This window comes from Mesoplodon mirus, assembly GCF_964341445.2.
Source record: "Mesoplodon mirus genome assembly, chromosome: 5".
In the NCBI taxonomy this organism is placed as follows: domain Eukaryota; kingdom Metazoa; phylum Chordata; class Mammalia; order Artiodactyla; family Ziphiidae; genus Mesoplodon; species Mesoplodon mirus.
The window spans coordinates 31899346-31921870 of record NC_138980.1 but is presented as its reverse complement, the minus strand read 5'-3'; the positions used below and the strand labels follow the sequence as shown (position 1 = coordinate 31921870).

The following is a 22525-nucleotide window of genomic DNA, read 5'->3' as shown; positions in this document are numbered from 1 at the left end:
CCGAATACAAGTCCTTTATCAGATATATCATTGGCAAAAATATTCTCCCATTCTCTGGGTTGTCTTTTCACTTAGTCATGTCTTTTGAAGTTTTTTAATTTCATGAAGTCCAGTTTAATGTTTTATCTTTTGTTGCTTGTGCTTTGGTCATGTCTTAGAAACCATGGTGTAATCCAGGGTTACAAAGATTTACACCTGTTTTCTTTTAAAACTTTTGTAGTTTTGACTCTTACACGTAAGGTCTGATCCATTTTTAGTTAATGGATATGAGGTGGGGGTCCAACTTCATTCATTTGGTTGTGGATATCCAGTATTCCCAGCACCATTTCTTGAAAAGATTATCCTTTCCCTATTGAATAACCTTGAAACCCTTGTTTAAGATCAGTTGACCATAACTAAAGGTTTATTTCTGGATTCATTTCTGTTCCATTGATCTGTATCTACACTTATCTGTATCTACACTGTCTTGACTATTGCAGTTGTGTAATAAGTGTGAAATCAGGAAGTATGAGTCCTCCAACTTTGTTCTTTTTGGCTATTCTGGATCCCTTTCATCACCGAATAAATTTTGGGATCACCTTGTCAATTTCTGCAAAAAAAGGCAGCTGGGTCTTTGATAGGGATTACTGTTAACTCTAGATCAATATGGGGAGCATTGCCATCTTAACAATACTAAGTCTGTCAATCCATGAATATGAGAAGTCTTTCCGTTTATTTAAGTCATCTTTAGTTTCTCTCGATGTTTTGTAGTTTTCTGTGTACAAATCTTGCACTTCTTTTATTAAGTTTATTCATACATATTTTATTCTTTTTGAAGGTACTGGGAAAGTAAATGTTTTCTTAATTTTATTTTCAGGTCGTTCATTACTACCATATAGAAATATAACTGATTCTTGTATATTGATCTCATATCGTACAACCTGGTTGAACTCATTATTAGTTCTCTATTAGTTTTTTTGTAAATTTCTTAGTTTTTTCTATATACAAGATTATGTCATCTGTGAATAGATAGTTTTATTTCTTTTTTTCCTTCTTGCTTAGTTTTAGTATAATGTTGAATAAAAATGGCAAGAGTAAACATCTTTGTCTTGTTCCTGATTTTAGGAGGAAATCATCAGCCTTTGACCATTATTATGTTAGCTGCGAGTGTTTCTTAGATGAGGGTGACGAAGTTCCCTTCTATTCCCAGTTAAGTTTTTATCCTGAAAGGGTGTCTTGGGTTCTTAAAAGGGTTATATGAGACAATGCAAGTAAAGTACCTGATAAATACTAGGGCTTTATCAAAAAAAGGGGCAATTTTGGAGAATGTTCAATTGTACACATGTTCTGTTACATTTCTCTTTATTTTTCCAGGGAATATTTAATAAAGGGTAGAACTGAAAATTTGCAAAACTGTCATCCTTTTTTAAAACTGGAATTAGAAGATAAGAAACACTTATCAAGTAGCCTAACGTATACTCGAAGGAGTGCAAGTCCTCTTCAAAAAGGATACATATAGAAAATATTTTATATACAGAAGACTTGTCTGATATTTTTCAAATTTACAGAATTAACCCTGTGATTTGGGAATTTAAAGTGTTGACAGTTAAACTTTGTAAAGTTTTTTCACTTAAACTCAAATTTAGCTTAGTTTTAGTATCCTTAGATACATTGATACATTGTATTTCCACAAGATACATTGTATTTCATTAGCTTTTGCCTAACCTTTTCATACAAAATGGTGACATTCTGATGCTGTCATCCCTTCTTTATTTGTTAATAGGGATAAAGATATATGTTCCCTCCCCTGTTTAGTTACACCGAGTTATAGTATATATAATAAAGGCGGGATAAACATTTGCTCCTTTCGATTATTTATTAGTTTTTAAATAATGAGTTGATTCCTAGCATCCTTGAGATTTTTAAATTATTTATTTATTTATTTATTTTTGGCTGTGTTGGGTCTTCGTTGCTGCGCATGGGCTTTCTCTAGTTGCGGCGATAGGGGGCTACTCTTTGTTGCGGTGTGCAGGCTTCTCATTGTGATGGCTTCTCTTGTTGCGGAGCACAGGCTGTAGGCGCATGGGCTTCAGTAGTTGTGGCACATGGGCTCAAGAGCGAAGGCTCAGTAGTTGTGGCACACAGGCTTAGTTGCTCTGTGGCATGTGGGATCTTCCCGGCCCAGGGCTCGAACCCATGTCCCCTACATTGGCAGGTGGATTCTTAACCACTGCGCCACCAGGGAAGTCCCACTGAGATTTTTTTTTTTAACATCTGTATTGGAGTATAATTACTTTACAGTGGTGTGTTAGTTTCTGCTTTATAACAAAGTGAATCAGCTATACATATACATATATCCCTATATCTCCTCCCTACCCCACCCCTCTAGGTGGTCACAAAGCACTGAGCTGATCTCCCTGTGCTATGCGGCTGCTTCCCACTAGCTAGCTATTTTACATTTGGTAGTATATGTAAGTCCATGCCACTCTCTCACTTTGTCCCAGCATACCCTTCCCCCTCCATGTGTCCTCAAGTCCATTCTCTACGTCTGCGTCTATATTCCTGTCCTGCCCCTAGGTTCTTCAGAACCTTTTTTTTTTTTTAAGGTTCCATATATCTGTGTTAGCATACGGTATTTGTTTTTCTCTTTCTGACTTACTTCACTCTGTATAACAGACTCTAGGTCCATCCACCTCTGTACAAATAACTCAATTTTGTTTCTTTTATGGCTGAGTAATATTCTGTTGTATATATGTGCCACATCTTCTTTATCCATTCATCTGTTGATGGACACTTAGGTTGCTTCCATGTCCTGGCTATTGTAAATAGAGCTGCAATGAACATTGTGGTACATGACTCTTTTTGAATTATGGTTTTCTCAGGTTATATGCCCGGTAGTGGGATTGCTGGGTCATGTGGTAGTTCTGTTTTTAGTTTTTTAAGGAACCTCCATACTGTTCTCCATAGTGGCTGTACCAATTTACACTCCCACCAACAGTACAAAAGGGTTCCCTTTTCTCCACACCCTCTTCAGCATTTACTGTTTGTAGATTTTTTGATCATGGCCATTCTGACTGGTATGAGGTGATACCTCATTGTAGTTTTGACTTGCATTTCTCTAATGATTAGTGATGTTGAGCATTCTTTCATGTGTTTGTTGGCAGTCTGTATATCTTCTTTGGAGAAATGTCTGTTTAGGTCTTCTGCCCATTTATGGGTTGGGTTCTTTGTTTTTTTTGATACTGAGCTGCATGAGCTGCTTGTAAATTTTGGACATTAATCCTTTGTCAGTTTCTTCATTTGCAAATATTTTCTCCCACTCTGAGGGTTGTCTTTTCGTCTTATTTATGGTTTCCTTTGCTGTGCAAAAGCTTTTAAGTTTCATTAGGTCCCACTTGTTTACCACTGAGATTTTTAAAATTTGAATTGTAGGTTTTTAAAAATTGCAGTAGGGCTTCCCTGGTGGTGCAGTGGTTGAGAGTCTGCCTGCCGATGCAGGGGACACGGGTTCGTGCCCCGGTCCGGGAAGATCCCACATGCCGCCTAGAGGCTGGGCCCATGAGCCATGGCCGCTGAGCCTGCGTGTCCGGAGCCTGTGCCCCGCAACGGGAGAGGCTGCAACAGTGAGAGGCCCGCCTACTGCAAAAAATTAAAAAAATAATAAAATAAAATAAAATTTGCAGTGAACTCATGGATGTAAATATATTTAACGTAATTCATTTCATTGCCATTGTGCTTATTAAGGCTTAGGTTGTGCCATCTTTGACAATTGTGAGTCTATTTAGATTGGCTCCTGATGACTTTTATCTTTTAGGAAATCCTAGTATTTACATAATTTTATTTTTTCAGAGTCACAGAAAAGATTTACCGTTTGAATTTGTAATTTGGAAGAGCCTGTATTATTGTTCCTGAAGACTTTTATCATATTGTCATGACCCCAGTCGTACTTGATAGGTTTTTAGCTTTTTGACATCATAAGATGTTTGACTCATCTTGTGCATTTTCTAGAATCAGGCGTTTCTCCAGGAAACCTTGTTACTTTTTGGTAAGAAATTATATTTAGATGCCACAGGTCTGGTAGCCATGAGTGCTCATTGCTGTTGGGTTGGTCTAGAACTTTTTAGTTAACAGAACCAGGAAATACATATAATATATAGTACAGACACACACATATGTTTGTATTTATTTAATTCATGATAAAACAATTTGATATTTCCAATTCAAATTCAGGACTGCCAATTCAAATTCAGCCCTACATTTTACCTCTCTTCTTTCTCCATACCAAAAAATTTGGTTCTTAATGAGAATAGCATGATTATTAATTTGCCTTATCACATAATCAATACTTTGTCTCAAAATAATAATACCCTTACTAGTAACAACAATATGATTATTTAAAACAATTTAAGCCCTTTTATTGCAGAATGTATAGTCAGTTTACTGTGTTTTAAAGTCATGTGAGATAATTTCATTTTGGATAGTTATGCTACCAACTGTACGTTTGATTTTTGCTTCTGATGTTTAGGAATTGCTGCTGCTGCTTTTTCTAAATTTTGTTTTATAAAACAGCTACATGATTCCAAAGTCAAATCTACATGTAACAATATATTTAGACAACTCTAACTTCTATTCTTCTCTCTTATACCCTGTTCCCTGCCTTCCCCTGCAGAGAAGTTTAGAATTAAAAAAACAAAAACCTTTCATTTAAAAAAACCAAGTAATAAGTATATATATTTGTGGACCCCTCCCTTTTAAAAAAGATAAATGGTGATGTATATTACACACTTTTCTCCAAATGTCTTTTATACCTATTATCTCATGGTGGTAACTACATAGCAATATAGGGATTTATTTCTCTTAAGTATTTACAGCTGTATAATACTCTATTGTATGGACATACCATAATTTAGATTGATGGATATTTGGGTTATTTCTCATCTTTTGCTGTAATAAATAATAGAGCAATAAGTAGCCTTGTGTACCAACATTTTATTTTTTGCTTTGGGATAGATTCGTAGAAAGATTTCTGGGTCAAAGGATTAAATGCTTATGTATATGTATACGAATATGTAGTGTTGCTAAATATTGCCAAATTTTCCTATGTGAGGATTGTACCATTTTGTATTCCCACTAGCAATGTATGAGGCCCCTGGCAACCTCACCAACAGAGGGTGTTGTCAAACTCAGTATAGTTTTAATTTACTTTTTCCTTATGAGTGAGGAATTTTTCATATATATAAGGGCCATTTGAGTTTATTTTTCTATAAATTGTCCACTTTTTCTTATCCACTTCTGTAACAAGTTATCCTTTTTCTTCTGTTTTTTTGGGTTTTTTTTTGCGGGGGGGTTGTCTTTTTGTTTGTTTGTTGTTTGGTTTTTTTGCCCACACTGCACGGCATGCGGGAACCCAGTCCCCGACCAGGGATCGAACCCATGTCCCCCCTGGGAGTGGAAGTGTGGAACCCCAACCACTGGACTGCCAGGGAAGTCCCATCCTTTTTCTTATGTATTTTAAAAAACTCTTTATATATTAGGATTTTTTTTTTTTTTTTTTTTTTTTGCAGTATGCGGGCCTCTCACTGTTGTGGCCTCTCCTGTTGCGGAGCGCAGGCTCTGGACGCGCAGGCTCAGCGGCCATGGTTCACGGGCCTAGCCGCTCCGCGGCATATGGGATCTTCCCGGACCAAGGCACGAACCCGTGTCCCCTGCATCGGCAGGCGGACTCTCAACCACTGCGCCACCAGGGAAGCCCTCAAAAGAACTTTATAATCAGCTTCTCAAAATTGAAATTTTATTAAATTTATAAAATGAATTTGAGGGGATGTGATTGACATCTTTATGTTGCTGAATCTTCTTATTCAAGAACACAGTTATTGTCCTCTCAGAAGCTTTTTGACAAACTGTTTCAGTAGTGCTTGCTAGGCTTTTGTTTGTTTGTTACATTTTTATGTAACAATCACAGGCATTTACGATCAAGTTGGTTCAAGTTTGGGGTTATTTCTTCAGAATGGGCTGGGCATCCCTGTTTGTTTTTGCACTCCTTTAAGTGTTTCAAGGAATAACATTTGTGTAATTGGCAGAGTAGTATAAAAGAATATCTGTACTACAGATATTCTTTTAGAAGCATATTTTTTTTTTTTTTTTTTTTTTTTGCAGTACGCGGGCCTCTCACTGTTGTGGCCTCTCCCGTTGCGGAGCACAGGCTCCGGACGCACAGGCCCAGTGGCCATGGCTCACAGGCCCAGCCGCTCCGCGGCATGTGGGATCTTCCCGGACCAGGGCACGCCTGCATCGGCAGGCGGACTCTCAACCACTGCGCCACCAGGGGAGCCCCTAGAAGCATATCTTTGAGGTGGATATTGATAAAGGTTAATTCTGCCAATTTTCTTTTGGGCCAGTTGAGGGTCATTTGACATATTTAGGAAATCTTAGTGGCTATTTCTCCATATTATATTTTCCCTTAAAATGAATAGCAAAAAATAGTAACATAATAAAATTGAAGATTTGATGTTAAATGCTTCCTCTGTGTACATGTGTTTTTAAACTACCATTTGGTGAGAGTGCCAGAAATGATAAATAGCAAAATCACTATGAGCACTGAGGTGCCTCTTGGCTTTGGATTTTCCCACCAAGGAAATTTTGAAAATGTTTTCATTTTCCTGGTATAAATTTAGAAGAGAAAATATTTTCTGGGGAATTTTTTTTCAGTATGTATGCATGTATATATGTATTAGTGTTTATAAATTCCTGTTGGAGTTAAATAAGTGAAACCAAAAAATCCACTACCCTCAATTAACCCTCCACTCTATCTGCATTGCCTCTACCCTAGTTTACACTTCATTTCCCCTTTGGAATATTTCAGTAACTGTACCAGTGCCCCTAATTTCAAGTCTCTGTCCTCTTCAATTCAGCCTTCCTATTCGTTCCAGAATAATCTTTCTAGCAAAGATTTGATTGTGTCACTAAGATTTTTCATTGCTTTGCATTGATTAAAGCAGCATGAAATCTTTGCATCTCATGATCTGACCCATATTTCGCTGTCCGACTCCATAATTCTACCCTTTCCATTTCTATTCCAGTGATATTTTTCAGTTCCCTTAACATGGCATTCTTTCTCATGCCTCTGTGCCTCCATGCATACTCCTCTATTGCCCTGAAACACCTCCTTCTGCTAGTTTTCAGCTCAGAACTCTGATACCATCCCGAGTTCCCTGGAAGACTTGGATTTGTTTATTACTGGTGTATAGTTTATTTATTTACATGTCTTTTTTTTTTTGGCTGCATTGGGTCTTCATTGCTGCGCAGGGGCTTTCTCTAGTTGTGGCAAGCAGGGGCTGCTTTTCATTGAGGTGAGCAGGCTTCTCATTGCAGTGGCTTCTCTTGTTGGTAGCACGGGCTCTAGGTGCACAGGCTTCAGTAGTTGTGGCACGTGGGCTCAGTAGTTGTGGCTCACAGGCTGTAGAGCACAGGCTCAGTAGTTGTGGCGCATGGGCTTAGTTGCTCTGCGGCATGTGGGATCTTCGCAGCCCAGGGCTCGAACACATGTCCCCTGCATTGGCAGGCAGATTCTTAACCACTGGGCCACCAGGGAAGTCCCTATTTACATGTCTTTTTACTCCACAAAATTATTGGGGATCAGGACTGTGATTTCTTTGTGGTGCTTGCTGCATGATGCTCAATTAATATTTGTTGAGTGAATTTAATAACTCACCAGAAATCTCACTTAACCAGAGGGGTTTTGTTTTAGTTGTTGTTGTTCTTGATGTTGTTTCTCTTTCTTTGTTAAAGCAGTTCCAGCAGCTTTAAGTATCCCATTTTTAGAAGGAAGGGAAAAATAAAAATTCCAGTTAGCCACATTCTCATCTTTGCAGCATGATGTAGGGGAAAGAGCTCCATATTAGGAATTGCACCATTTGAGATCTTGACAGTTAACTGAGGCCCTCTAGGCCTCAGTTTCCATATCTGCAAAATGACTCTGATATTTCTAACTTTACAGGGTTGTTTTAAGAGTGGATAAGAAAGCACATACTACAGTGCTTGGCTCATAGATGCTTAATAAATAATTGAATCTAAATCATGGAGCATTTTATAATGCCAAGTTTTGAGGCTGAAAAGTATAATTAAATTTAAAAGCAAATTATTAACATTTTGTCACTTGACATTAGATTATACATATATAGATACATGTATATATGTATGTATATATACATACATATACATACACAAATCTCATGCATGTCAAGTTTTGGAAGTGTAATTTCATGCTATTTTGATATACAGTGGCAGGTACTGTTGGCCTCGAGGGTGGGGAGGGAACAGGGAAGGCCAGATTCTCAGATGACTTTTTGGAAGACTAGTAAAGTTTGGTGCCTTTGTAATGTTTCTCATAAAGAAGAAAACAATAACACCTTTATGTCTTCCTAAACAACTTTTCTGCTTGATTCTGAGTAGCTGAGTCACATTAGGAAAGGTTGAATAAGGCCAAAGTGGTTTTTGTTTGTTTTTTAGTGGAATTAAGTGTGTTAAATGAAAGAATAGATACTGAAATAGGAACTTAGTGAAAGGTAATTTATTTGATTCCCAGAAAACAAAGTAATCTGATTGGAGTACTTTAGAACCTTTTAATCAAGTTGAAGTTCATCTCACAACACACTACAAATGTCTTTTTCCCCCAATTTTTAAAATGTGGCAAAATACACATAAAAGTTACCATCTTAACCATTTTTTAAGTGTACAATCTAGTGATAACTAATACATTCGTAATGCTGTGCAACCATCATTATCATTCATCTCCATAACTCTTTTCATCTTGTAAAACTGAAACTATACCCATTAGACAATAACTCCCATTTCCCCCTCCTCCAGCCCCTGGCAGCCACCGTTCTACTGTCTTTCTCTATGATTTTGAGTACTCTAAATACGTCACTTAAGTGGAACCATACAGTATTTGTCTTTTTGTGACTGGCTTGTTTTTCTTAGCATAATGTTCTCAAAGTTCATCCGTGTTGTAGGATATTGCAGAATTTTCTCCTTTTTGAAGGCTGAATAATATTCCATTGTATGTGTATATCACATTTTGCTTATTCCACTCATTTGTTGACAGACACTGAGTTGTTTCCCATCTTAGGTACTGTGGATAATAATGCTGCTCTGAACTTGGGTGTACATACACAGTAGTTCTGTTTTTGATTTATTGATGCACTGCACACTGTTTTCCACAATCGTACCATTTTACATTTCCACCAATGTTGCACAAGGGTTCCAGTTTCTCCACATCCCGGCCAGCACTTTTCATTTCCTGTTTTTTTCAGTAGTAGCTGTCCTAACAGGTGTTAAATGGTAGCTTATAGTTTTGATTTGCATTTCCCTAATGATTAGTGATGTTGAACATCTTTTTATATGTTTATTGGTTATTCGTATATCTTCTTTGGAGAAATGTCTATTCAAGTCCTTTGCCCAATCAAGATTGTTTATTTTTTTGTTGTTTTAAGAGTTCTCTATACTCTGGATATTAATCCCTTATCAGATATACAGTTTGAAAATATATTCTCCCATTCTGTGGGTTGACTTCTTACTCTGGGTAGTGTCTTTTGTTGTACAAATTTTTAAAATTTTCATAAGTCTAGTTTGTCTCTCTTCTTTTGTTGCCTGTGCCTTTGGTGTCACATTCAAGAAATCATTGCCAAATCCAGTGTCAGGAAGTTTTTAGCTTATGTTTTCTCCTAAGAGTTTTATAATTTTAGGTTTTACGTTTGGGTCATGGATCCATTTTGAGTTAATTTTTGTATATGGTATTAGGTAAATGAGTAGGAAAAACACACTCCTCCTATGTTTCTCCTTTTCTCTGAATAGACATGTATGTTTTCCACACATCAAGCAATTCTTTTTTTTTTCAAGTTCTCATCATTTATTGATAAAGCAAAATCGTCCATGGCATTAGAGTCTAAGGAGCATTCTATGCAAAATCATGGTGAGTTACAGGACGAATAAGGCAATATTTTACTCTTCAAGTTATAGTCATGGAATTAACCTGACTTTCCTTGGACTGTAGGACTTTTGCTGGGAGGAAATGATGCAGTGTGAGGTAGTGGAACATGTACTGTTTTTCTTTTTTAACATCTTTATTGGAGTATAACTGCTTTACAATGTTGTGTTAGTTTCTGTCAAGCAGTTCTCCTAGATTCAATTCAATTCAGTTCAGTTCTGACACTGTCTACCTGAAGTTAGCATCAGATCCCACGAGTTAAGAGCTCAGTCCCACAAGACTGCCCCCACTTCAGATGCCAATCACAAGTCCCAGTTGCCACCTGAACTTCTGACTGACCAGCTATATATTGGGGTTCACATGACCCCCTCCTTGGGTTTGATAATTTGCTAGAGTGGTTCACAGAACTCAGGAAAACACTTTCGTTTACTGGTTTATTACAAAGGATATAATAAAGGATACAAAAAACAGCCAGGTAAAGAGATATCTAGGGCAAGGTCCAGAAGGGTCCCAAGTGCAGGGGAGCTTCTGTCCCAGTAGAGTTGGGGTGCACCACCCTTCTGGCATGTAGATGGCTTCACCAACTCAGAAGCTCTCTGAATCTTATACTGTTGGGATATTTACAGAGGCTTTATTGCCTAGGCATGATTGATTTTAACTCCATTTTCAGACCCTCTTCCCTCTCTGGAGATTGGGAGGTGGGACTGAAAATTTGAAGCTTCTAATCATGGTTTGTTCTGTCTGATGGCCAGTCCCTATCCAGAAGCCCACCAGGAGTCACCTCATTAGAACAAAATACAATGATATCATCTAGAAAATTCCAGGGGATTTAGGATCTCTGTCAGGAACCAGGATCAAAGAACAAATATGAGAACAAAAGATGCTCCTAGTGCTCTTACCATGTAGGAAATTATAAGGGTTTTGAGAGCTCTGAGTCAGGAACCGGGGTCAAAAACTAAATGTTAGAACAAAAGAATCTCCTGGCACCCCTATCTGCAAGGGTTTTAGGAGCTCTATGTCAGAAACTGGGGGCAGAGACCAATATATATATTTCACAGTAAAGATCCAGCTTTTGCATGTGGATATCCAGTTTTCCAGCACCATTTGTTGAAAAGACTGGTCTTTCCCCATTGAATGGTCTTGGCACCTTTGTCAAAAATTATTTTACCATATATGCAAGGGTTTATTTCTGGACTCTATTCCATTCCATTGGCCTATATGTCTGTCTTTGTGTCAGTACCACATTGTCTTGATTATCTTTGTGTCAGTACCACATTGTTTTGATTACTGTAACTTTATAATAAGTTTTGAAATCAGGAGGTGTGAGTCCTCTAGCTTTGTTCTTCTTTTTCAAGATTGTTTTGGCTCTTTGGGTCCCTTGAGATTCCATATGAGTTTTAGGCTTGGTTTTTCTATTTCTGCAAAAAAAAAAAAAAAAAAAGGCATTGGGATTTTGATAGGGATTGCTCTGAATCTGTAGCTCACTTTGGGTTTTTAACAGTATTGTCTTCCAGTCCATGAACACTGGGTGTCTTTCCATTTATGTAGGTCTTTAATTTCTTTCAGCAGTGTTTTGTAGTTTTCATTGTACAAGTCTTTCACCTCCTCAGTTAATTCATAGTATTCTTTTTGATGCCATTGTAAATGGAGTTGTTTTCTTACTTTCATTTTTAGAGTGTTCATTGTTAGTGTAAAGAAATGCAGCTGAAACTTGTGTGTTGACTTTGTATCCTGCTACTTTGTTGAATTCATGTATTAGTTCTAACAGGGATTGGGGGCAGTCTTTAGAGTTTTCTACATATAAGAAGTTATGTCTCAATTGATTTTAATAGATAGCTATCATACAAAGTAGCTTCTCAAACCACAATGAAATTAAGGTAGAAATTAATAACAGAAGTAAAACTGGAAGATTCACAAATGTATGTAAACAACACACTCTTAAATAACCAATGGATCAAAGAAGTAATCACAAGGAAAATTAGAAAATATGTAGAGATGAATGAAAATGAAAACAGAACATGCCAAAACTTACGGGATGCAGCAACAAATGCTTGGGTAGTGCTGGGGGCATTGGTAGCTATTAAACACAAATGTTAAAAAACACAAAAGATGTTAAATAAAATAAAAAAATAATAATAAAAGGGTCTTCCCTGGTGGTCCAGTGGTTAAGACTCCGTGCTTCCCGTGCAGGGGCACAGGTTTGATCCTTGGTCGGGGAACTAAGATCCCGCATGCCGTGCGGCGTGGCCAAAAAATAAAAAAAAAATTTTAAAACCCAAAAGATCTTAAATCAACAACCTAACTTTATAACTTAAGGGACTAGAAGGAAAAGAACAAACTAAACTCAGAGCTAGCAGAAGGAAGGTAATATAAGGAACAGAGCCTAGGTAAACAACACAGAAAATAGAAAAATCAATGAAACCAAAAATTGGTTCTTTGAAATCAACAAAATTGACAAACCTTTAGCTAGGTGGACTAAGAAAAAGAAAAGATTCAGATTACTAAACAAATGAAAATGGAGACGTTATTACCAGTTCTACAGAAGGAAAAAATGATTAGAAGAGAGTACTGTGAACAATTGTATGCCAAAAAGTAGATAACCTAGATGAGATAGACAAATTCCTAGAAATACAAAACCTACCAAGACTAAATCACAAAGAAATAGAAAATCTGAATAGACCTATTACCAGTAAGGAGATTGAATCCATAATCAAAAATCTCCCAACAAAGAAATGCCTTGAACCTGATGGCTTCACTGGTGAATTCTACCAAACAAATTTAAATAACTAATTCCAGTCTTCCCAACTTTTTTAAAACATTGAAAAGGAGGGAACACTTTCTAACTCATTCTTTGAGGCCAGCATTACTGCCATACCCAGATACCACTAAAAAACTACAGACCAATATCCTTTATGAACATTAATGCAAAAACCCTCGAGCAAATACTAGCAAACTGAATTCAGCAGCATATTAAAAGGATTATACACCATGACCAAGTAGGATTTATCTCTGGAATGCCAAGAATGCTTCAACATATGAAATTCTATCCATGTAATACTCCACATTAAATAGTGAAGGGAAAAAATCCACATGGTCATCTCAGTTGATGTCCTTGTCCACATGAACTAAGTATAGTTTCATTATAACATTCTCATGTTTAATGTTTCCTTCATGTTTCTTAAAAATAATAGCTAAATTGAGCATTCTACACTTAATCTTTACAACCCAGTGGGTTAATTAGTATTTTAATTTACATTTTACCAAAAAGGAAACAACCTTAGGACTTCCCTGGTGGCGCAATGGTTAAGAATCCGCCTGCCAATGCAAGAGACACAGGTTCGATCCCTGGTCCAGGAAGATCCCACATGCCACGGAGCAACTAAGCCCGTGCACCACAACTACTGAGCCCACGCTCTAGAGCCCGCGAGCCACAACTACTGAGCCTGCGTGTCACAACTGCTGAAGCCCACGCACTTAGAGCCCATGCTCCTCAACAAGAGAAGCCACCGCAATGAGAAGCCTGCGCACCGCAACAAAGAGTAGCCCCTGCTTGCCACAACTAGAGAAAGCCCCCGCACAGCAACAAAGACGCAACGCAGCCAAAAATAAATTAAAAAAAAAAAGAAACTGGACCTCAGAAAGATGCCTAAGGTCACCCAGCTGGAATTAGAATGAAGGATTATTCAAGATTCTGGTGTCTTCTAAATTTCCAACAAAACTCCACCACTTATTCCACCTACTCTTAATTGCTTGGATAGGACCTTCCTTTAGGTGAAGTTAAATTTTTTTTTTTCTTTTTAACTAAAGGCAGGACTTTTCAAAGCCTTTAAAAGATGTATTGGGAATTTCCAGAAAGGGGATTTGATAAGCAGCATTTTCCAGTCTTATTTGACACCAAACTCAAAAGAACAAAACTTAATTGTTGACCCTGGGCATAAAGGAGAAAAATTTTATGTACATCTGTGAGCTGTTTCTTAGCTACCAGTAGGTACAGTGAAGAAAGAAGAGACTGGGATTAAGGAGACTGGACAGTTCTGCCACCCTCATGCTCTGTGACTTGGGAAAGCTTGTTCACTTTGCTAAGCCTCAGTTTCCTTTTATGCAAAATGAGGGGTTGAAATATTGTCCTCAATTTATCTTTACTCTAATGTGAAAATTGGAAAAATTCCAGATGTTTATTCTCAGTTGAATCAAAATTTTGTTGAAATTTTCCAAATTGAGAATTTATTTAAAACTTCTTGTTTTGAAACATGAATTAGTTAAATAATGGGAGGCAGTATAGCATAGGAGACAACCTGGACTTTGGACGTAGTTATTCTGGGTTTCAGTCTTGGCTCCACCACTTATCATTATTCTTAAACAAGGATATTCTTACACAAGGTATATAACCTCTTGAATCCTTGGGTTTCTTGGTGAAAATGAGGGCTTTATTACTTACATTGCCTATTACATAGTAATAGGTGCTTAGGAAATGGAAGCTGCTGGTATTTAATTTGGTAAGTCAGTAATTAAATGTGAATAATAAAGATCTGAGTGTAAGAGCTTTAGTTACAGATTAGAGCCGAGGTGTGATCACTTCACTTCCTTAAAGGACTTCAAATTCCATTTCTTCTGCCACTACTAGTGAGAGCACACTGCGTATTGCATAAAGCAAAGCTATCTGTGTTGCAGGAAAGAGAGAACAAAGATCTCTGCTTTTTCCCAAGTTTCTCTCTGGGAATAACTGAAAACAAGTTAAAATATGCATCCTCAACAAGCTAGAGCCAACAAGCCAAGTGGAATTTAGAGAGTACTTAGATTTCAACTCAACCTCCTGCAGTGTTCGTTAGTATAATAAACAGATGAGGTGTGGAAAGAAACACTTCTTAGGAAAGCAGTCTAGTGATTACTGTAGAGTGATTAACTCTAGTTACCCAATCCCTATCCAAATAGTTGAATGAGACATCTGGTTACAACACTGTACGTCTATTGTTTGTGGTACCTTCCTTGAGTTATACTTAAGCAAGAGATAGATCGAGGATCACAGTATTTCAGATGTAGGTTGCAAAGTGGTGTTAACATCCTACTATCATCTGATTTGGGAGGAGGAAGTTGGACTAAGGTTCACACACATCCCTCCAATCTCCCCTATGCACTTTGCTAGTTAGAGATTGATTGGGGTTCTGGGTCTTTTTTGCCCTAAAGATAAGTACTTCCTTTCTCCTACTAATGCTGTCAGTCTGTTACATTTGTGTAAATTGATGTAACTAAATGTAACATTATGCTAAATCCTTGGGAGGGCAATTCATGGAAGAGGAGTTAGCTTTGAGGGGAGGCGGAAGGGAGAGATCATCTTGGAACAAGGGATATTTCTCAGTGAGACAGACTTGGATGGACCTGCCTGAATAGGGGATTTGTGGTAGACACTGGTCCTGAAAGATTAGAGGGAGAAGGAGGTGCCAAAGTTAAACTTTCTACTCATTGAAGCTCTTTTGTCCAGTACCATCTCAGATCATCTCAGATGTCAGTAGATGTGAATGTAAACCAGAGTTCTGAAGAGCAAGCCAGTTAGGTGAAATTACAGATTTAGCTAACCTTTATTGATCACTTACTGTGTACCTGAATTAGTGCGCGGTGTCTTCCACATAATTCTTTTTAAAGAGTCTCAATATTCTCAACTGATAATGGGTATGATGGCACTATCTCATGGAATTGTTGAGGAAACTGTGTAGTTCCTTACACAAAGTAGGAATAAATGAGTGATAATGAAAAGAACAATGTTTAAAAACTAGAGAGAGATAAAGAAGTAAAGTTGATCATTGGCTTGAGGGCAAGATGTTAATTTAAACATTTTCTACTGTATGCTAAGGCACTACACTAGGTCTAGGGGATATAGAGATAAATGGGTTCTCTTTTCAAAAGAAAGTTCCTATTAAAAGAATTACAGCCTGCTGAGTTCTAAACAAATTAGTTTAGGAGGAGCTTGAAACCAATGACTGAGGTTATTAAATATAAAATTCCCTCAACTTCTGTGTTTCATCTCTGTTCTCTAAGTGCTTATAGCCAAACATGTTATTGCTGAGGAGAGAATTGGTAGCAAAGCTAATACAGTGTATCCAGCCAAACCTGTAATATTCTTTCTTTTTGAACAAAGCTGGCATTGCAAAGCTTAATTGGCACTGAAATGACTATTGGCTTGACACATATTTAGTTTTTGACTCACGTTGAAACCAGCCCTATTCAATGTAAATTGGAATAGTCCTTTTAAAGTGCATTTTAGCAGTATGTATCAAGAACATAAAAATATGCATATTCCTCTCAGGGAAAACTGAGAATGTGGGGGGAAAATGTATATTCCTTGGCCCATAATTTTAACTAGATCCTAAGGGGAAAAATCCTAAATACAGAGAAACTTTATAAACAGAAATGTTCATCAAAGTGCTGTTTTTTTTTTGTTTTGTTTTTTTTTTGTTTTGTTTTTTTTCTTTTTGCGGTATGCGGGCCTCTCACTGTTGTGGCCTCTCCCGCCGCGGAGCACAGGCTCCGGACGCGCAGGCCCAGCGGCCACGGCTCACGGGCCCAGCCGCTCCGCGGCACGTGGGATCCCCCCAGACCGGGGCACGAACCCGTATCCCCTGCATCGGCAGGCGGACTCTCAACCACTGCGCCACCAGGGAGGCCCCAAAGTGCTGTTTTAATAGCAGAACATCAGAAGCAGTTGCAAAATCTATATGTAAATTGTTTTAGCCAATTAGAATATTATATAACCATTAAAATGGGTATGGAGACTAATGCATAAAGGAGTACTTGGTATAATAAGTAAGAATGCTCAAATTTGTACATATCTAGGAGAGAAGACTCTCATGGAGAAGAGAAAATTGAGAAATCTCCCCAAACCTTGACTGTATGCAGTGATGTGTGAAAGGTGGGGCTGGTTAGTGGAAAGAATGGGGTGGAAAGAGTGGTTCCCAAGCCAGGAGAGAAAACACCAGAGGAGTCCTACGAAGATCAGAAAGCCAAGGTGAATGGAGTTTTGTCAAGATGCTTACAGTCTAGAAAGGAGAAGCAAAGACCATTAATCAGTTCCCCCTATATGTTTGTTTTGTTTGTTTGTTTTTAAGTTTGGAAAGGAGATTGAATCAAAACTCTAAATCCTTTTCTTGGAATACAGGGAAGTGGTAGTGGTTGTGACCACAGGGAAACCTCTCCCTTCCTCATCTTTCTCTAGTATTTAAACTGTCTTAACCTAACTTATACTAGGTTTTTTTAAAGTACAAAACTGAGAGAAAACCCAGGTAGCCAACCCATATCTAGGTTATAAGTTACATCTGTTTTCAGACAGTGAGTGCCAGATGAGTTCGGCATGTTTTTCATTTGACTTTTTGGATCCTACTGGCTAGCTTTGAGGTCAGGAAATCCATTCCCGCACGATGCATTTAGCATCATGATATAATGAGTAAGAGTGCATTCATCCTTGGCGGTCTGTTTCCACTTTTCCTCCTAATTTTTTTGAACACTGTATCTTAATATTTCTCTTCTACTTCCACATATTATCCAATCTTCTTGGCTCTGTCTTTACAATATAACCTCAATCTATCCTCTTCTTTCCCTTTTCACTGCTACGATCCTATGCTAAACCAGCATTCTCTTTCCCTAGGATTCCTGTATAGTCTCCTTGCTGTTTCTTGCTCTCTGTCATGCCCTCTACAATTAATTCACAAAGCAGCCAGAATGACTGGCTACATATGGTCATGACACTCCTGCTGAACTTAGAAGTAAGGCTCTGGGTTAGTGATTCTCAACTCTGACTGTACATTAGACTCAGCTGGAAGCTCCTTCCCTTCCAGGAAAAAATTTACCTGTGCCTAACCTGCATATTCAGAGAATCTGATTAAATTGCTTTTGTGTGGGGGGGTGTCTAGATAGCTGTAGATTCCCCTTGGATGCTTCTGATGTGCAAACAAGGTTGAGAGACACGACCTTAGATGAACTTCCCCTACCCTGCCTACTTCTCAGACCTTATCTGCCAACTTGCCAAGCTTGTTCTGTCTCAGATGTGTCTCTCCCACCCCAGTTCTGTTTGTTTTTCCACTTTTTTTTTGGCTGCGTTGGGTCTTCGTTGCACGCAGGCTTTCTCTAATTGGGGTGAGCGGGAGCTACTTTTCGTTGCGGTGCGCAGGCTTCTCATTGCGGTGGCTTGAGGAGCATGTGGAGCATGTGGCTTGTTGTGGAGCATGGGCTCTAGGTGCGCAGGCTTCATTAGTTGTGGCACGTGGGCTCAGTAGTTGTGGCTCGCGGGCTCTAGAGCGCAGGTTCAGTAGTTGTGGTGCTTGGGCTTAGTTGCTCCACAGCATGTGGGATCTTCCCAGACCAGGGCTCGAACCCGTGTCCCCTGCATTGGCAAGCGGATTGTTAACCACTGTGCCACCAGGGAAGTCCTGTTTTTCCACTTTTGAAGTAAACTTTTTATTTTAGAATAGATTTAGATTTACAGAAAACTTTTTAAAATAGTATGCAGACTTCCCATATACCTTCACTCAGTGTTCCCTATTAACATCTTACATACTAGTTTGGTACATTTGTCACAATTAATGAACCAGTATTATTACATTATTATTAACTAAAGTCCACACTTTATTCAGATTTCTTTAGTTTTTACCTAATGTCCTTTTTCTGTTCCGGGATCCCACCTTACATTTAGTGACTGTGCCTTCTTAGGCTCCTCTTGCCTGTGACAGTTTCTCAGACTTTTCCTGGTTTTTGATGACCTTGACAGTTTGAGGAGCGCTGGTCATGTATTTCTTGGATTGTCCCTCAATTGGGATTTTTGTGATGTTTTTCTCATGATGAGGCTGGAGTTCGGGGTTTGGGGAGGAAGACCACAGAGGTAAAGTGCCTTTTCATTACATTTTATCAAGGGTACATATTATCAACAGGATTTATCGCTATTGATGTTGACCTTGATCATCTGGCTGAGGTAGTGTTTGTCAGGTTTCTCCATTATAAAGTTAATCTTTTTTCCTCCTTTTCCATACTGTACTCTTTGGAAGGAAGTCACTGTGCACAGCCCGTAGATACCTAAGGAGTGAAGAGTTATGTTCTACCTCCTAGAAGGCAAAGTATCTATCTACATAGTTATTTGGAATTCTTCTGCACAGGATTTGTCTATTCTCCCCCATTTATTTATTCAGTCATATATTTCTGTTCATATGGACTCAAGGATGTTTATTTTGTACTTTGGATTATAACCTATTACTACTTTATTTTCTTGCTCAAATTGTACCAGCTTTGGCCATTGGGAGCTCTTTCAGTTGATTCCTGTATCACTTTGATATATTCCCATCATTATGGGGTTTTTTGAGCACTCCTTTACTTTCTGGAACTACAGGATTCTCCAGGCTCATCTTGTGTATTTTCTGCTCCAGTCCTAGAATTAGCCATTTCTCCAAGGAACCTGGTTCCTTTTATTGGAGAACAGTATTAGAAACCCAAATCTGGGCATTATGTGTGCTTGCTGTTGGGGTGTGTGTTGTTGCCTCTAGGCCCTCTCAGCTGATAGAGCAAGGACATACATGTGTGTATACTAAGCTAACTAGTTCTATATGCAACCATCTGTCTAAATTAAACTTCAAAATGAGTTGATTCAGATGTTTCCAACTCTCACCCACGTGGATCATTCCAGCCTTCTCCCCTCGACTATCTGTAACTTCCCACTTCAACAATGAGAAAACTGGCTCCCACTCTCTGTTTAATTGTTCAATTTCAGTATAAGTATATGGATATAGTGCTTCAGAATGAACATATACAGTGAACCAACTCTGTCAACTAGAGCACAGTGCTTGTGTGCAGTTCCTTTTGCCTTTAGTCTTACAGACTGCACTCATTTCCAGAGTTTTAGGTTAACACCTTTTCCTTCCACTGCGTTCAGTGAGGATGTTTCATATATTTTTAATACCATTAGATTATTTTGTCACAGTCTGTGTTCTATCCTGGGATCCTCTCACCTAAATTATTTTTTAAATTTCTGTACATTAAGGTTCACTCTGCTGTAAAGTTCTGTGGGTTTTGACAAATGCATAGTGTCATGTATCCATTTGTCTCAGAGTTTTTGCATTTGTCCTTCTGCCTGGAATAGTCTTCCCACATATTTTCCCATGACTGGACCCTTATCTTTCATCAGGTCTCTCCTGAAATGTTATCTCCTTGGAGAGTCCTTCTTTGAGCACCCAATCCTAAGGAATCCCCCAGCCTAAATTTTTGTTCATTTATTTTCTCTATGTGTGTGGTTTGTTTTGCTCAGTCTCTCTCTAGTAGGATACAAGCCTAATGAGTACAGGGACTGTATTTGTATCCTGGCTATCTAGAATACCAGATCAGTGAATATTTGTTGATATATGAATAGTCCTTTCCTAGCATATTGCTAGTGCATGTTTTTAATACTCATCAGTAGTGACTGAAAAGCAGGCTTATTCAAGTTGGGCTTCTAGTTTACCCTGATTCACTACTTATACAATAAAAGGGTTTTGCTTGCATTAGGTTAAGTATTTCAGTATACTGAAGATGTGCAGTTACCCTGATTGTACTCTCCTACAGTGTTCATAACCCCTTTTTTAAAAAGTTATTTTAATAAGTGACGTATAATCTCTGGTCCCACTTAGAATTGTACAGTACCGTGGGTTTCCTGGCCTGGCTGTACATTAGAATCAACTGAGGAGCTTTTCAAAAAACCCACTGATTCCTTGGCTCCATCCCTGACTTATTGATCTACAGGAAGATTCTGCAAATGTGTATTTTTAACAACCAGCTTAGCATCTAGTTCTGACTAGATGGAGTTTAATTAAAACCCCAGGGTATTAATGTACAATGAGTTTTGGTGAAATTTTCTAGAGGATTTCACTTTAGTAGCTATGATTATTGAAGCTTATACTAAAAGGTCTTTTTAACTTGGACAGTCTTTTTCTGCAACCTTTTAAGCCCTTAACTGTGTGCTAGGTACTGGGGAGCATTATATAGAGATGAATCACAGACACTGCTCTTAAGGAGCATGCATCCTCTGATAAGGCAGTAGAATGAGTGTAAATAGTCATAATAGATGATAGAAAATAATAGGTTCATAAGAGAGGTAGAAAGCATTTTTGGTAAAGACACAGTAGTCATTCATACCCTGAGAAGAAGGTAAAAGTAAAGTCCAATTCTTAAAGAGAATGTACAGAGAGGAAGTGGAACCCTGGACATCCCAGTTCTCTGCAATGGGCTGTAAGGAAATCAAAAGTTAAAGGGGATCCTATTATAAGCCAGAAGGCAATAGCCAAACTGGTAAGAGGCCCGCGGTGGTCAGGAAAAAAAATCCACATTGTCAGAGCTGTCAAAGCCAGTGGTTCTTAATAGAGCTCTAGAGTTCTTAACAGAGCTTTCCAATTGCAGTATTGAAAATTTTGTAGTATTTTAAACATAAAAATACATTAGCAGGGACTTTCCTGGTGGCACAGTGGTTAAGAATCCGCCTGCCAATGCAGGGGACACAGGTTCGAGCCCTGGTCCAGGAAGATCCCATGTTCCACGGAGCAACTAAGCCCATGCACCACAACTACTGAGCCTGCTCTCTAGAGCCCGCAAACGACAACTACTGAGCCCGTAAGCCACAACTACTGAAGCCTACGCACCGCAACGAAGAGTAGCCCCCACCCGCCGCAACTAGGGAAAGCCCGCGCGCAGCAACAAAGAACCAATGCAACCATAAATAAATAAATAAATAAATAAATAAATAAATAGTTCAGTTTAAAGAAAAAAGCAAAGTTTCTATACTACTTGTGTAATTAAAAAAAATAAACAACTGCATACCTAAAGAATGCAAACTTCAGTTTTTGGTTTTTTTCTTCTAAGCTCTGGAAAGTATATTCAAATAGTCCAAATTAAATCCCTCATGTTGTACATAAAGGAAGCTAGAATTAAAACATGTTTGGTCACTGATCACAGGGCACAGAACCAAAGCAAGAATCTCAGGCTCCTGACTCACCAGTACATGTTACGACATTCTTAGCAGATTGAGATCAATCTCCTTTTCCTGTTGCTTGCTGGTTATTAAGAGGAATTTCTTGAGGATAGAGACTATTGTATTCATCCCTATATCCCTGGACATAGTAAGTAATACGCAGAATAGACAATAAACTGTAGATATGTGTTGCATGAAAGGATGGATGGATGGGTTTGGCTTTTGTATTAGACCTTGAAGGAAGGCTAGGATTTAGCTCTGTGGAAATTCTGGTCATTAGGTGTACACGTAAGCTGTTAGATTTGTTGAGTATCGGACACCTAAAGGGAAACAGAAAATAATGTAGAAAGCTAGGTTGGGGCCACATTATAGAAACAATTGAATGCCAAGCTAAGGATTTTGGATTTTATTATCCAGTCAGCTGAAAAGTTTTGAGCAGAGAAATAACACACATGGGAGTGGGGAGACCAGAGGAGGTAGGGAAGAGTTAGGAAGAGGAAGAGGAAGAGAAATTAATTATTTTGACAATTCACTTGAGGTGTCATTAAAGCTTGATTGAAGATGCCGGCTCAGGGAATGGAAATGTGGTT

The 22525-nt window shown here is 38.4% G+C and overlaps 1 protein-coding gene across 1 annotated transcript in view; it reads left to right on the top strand.

The window, feature by feature from the left end:
- The window catches only part of FAF2 (Fas associated factor family member 2), a 59323-nt gene that overhangs the window by 9833 nt on the left and 26965 nt on the right, over window positions 1-22525 (top strand). The window lies entirely within an intron of this gene.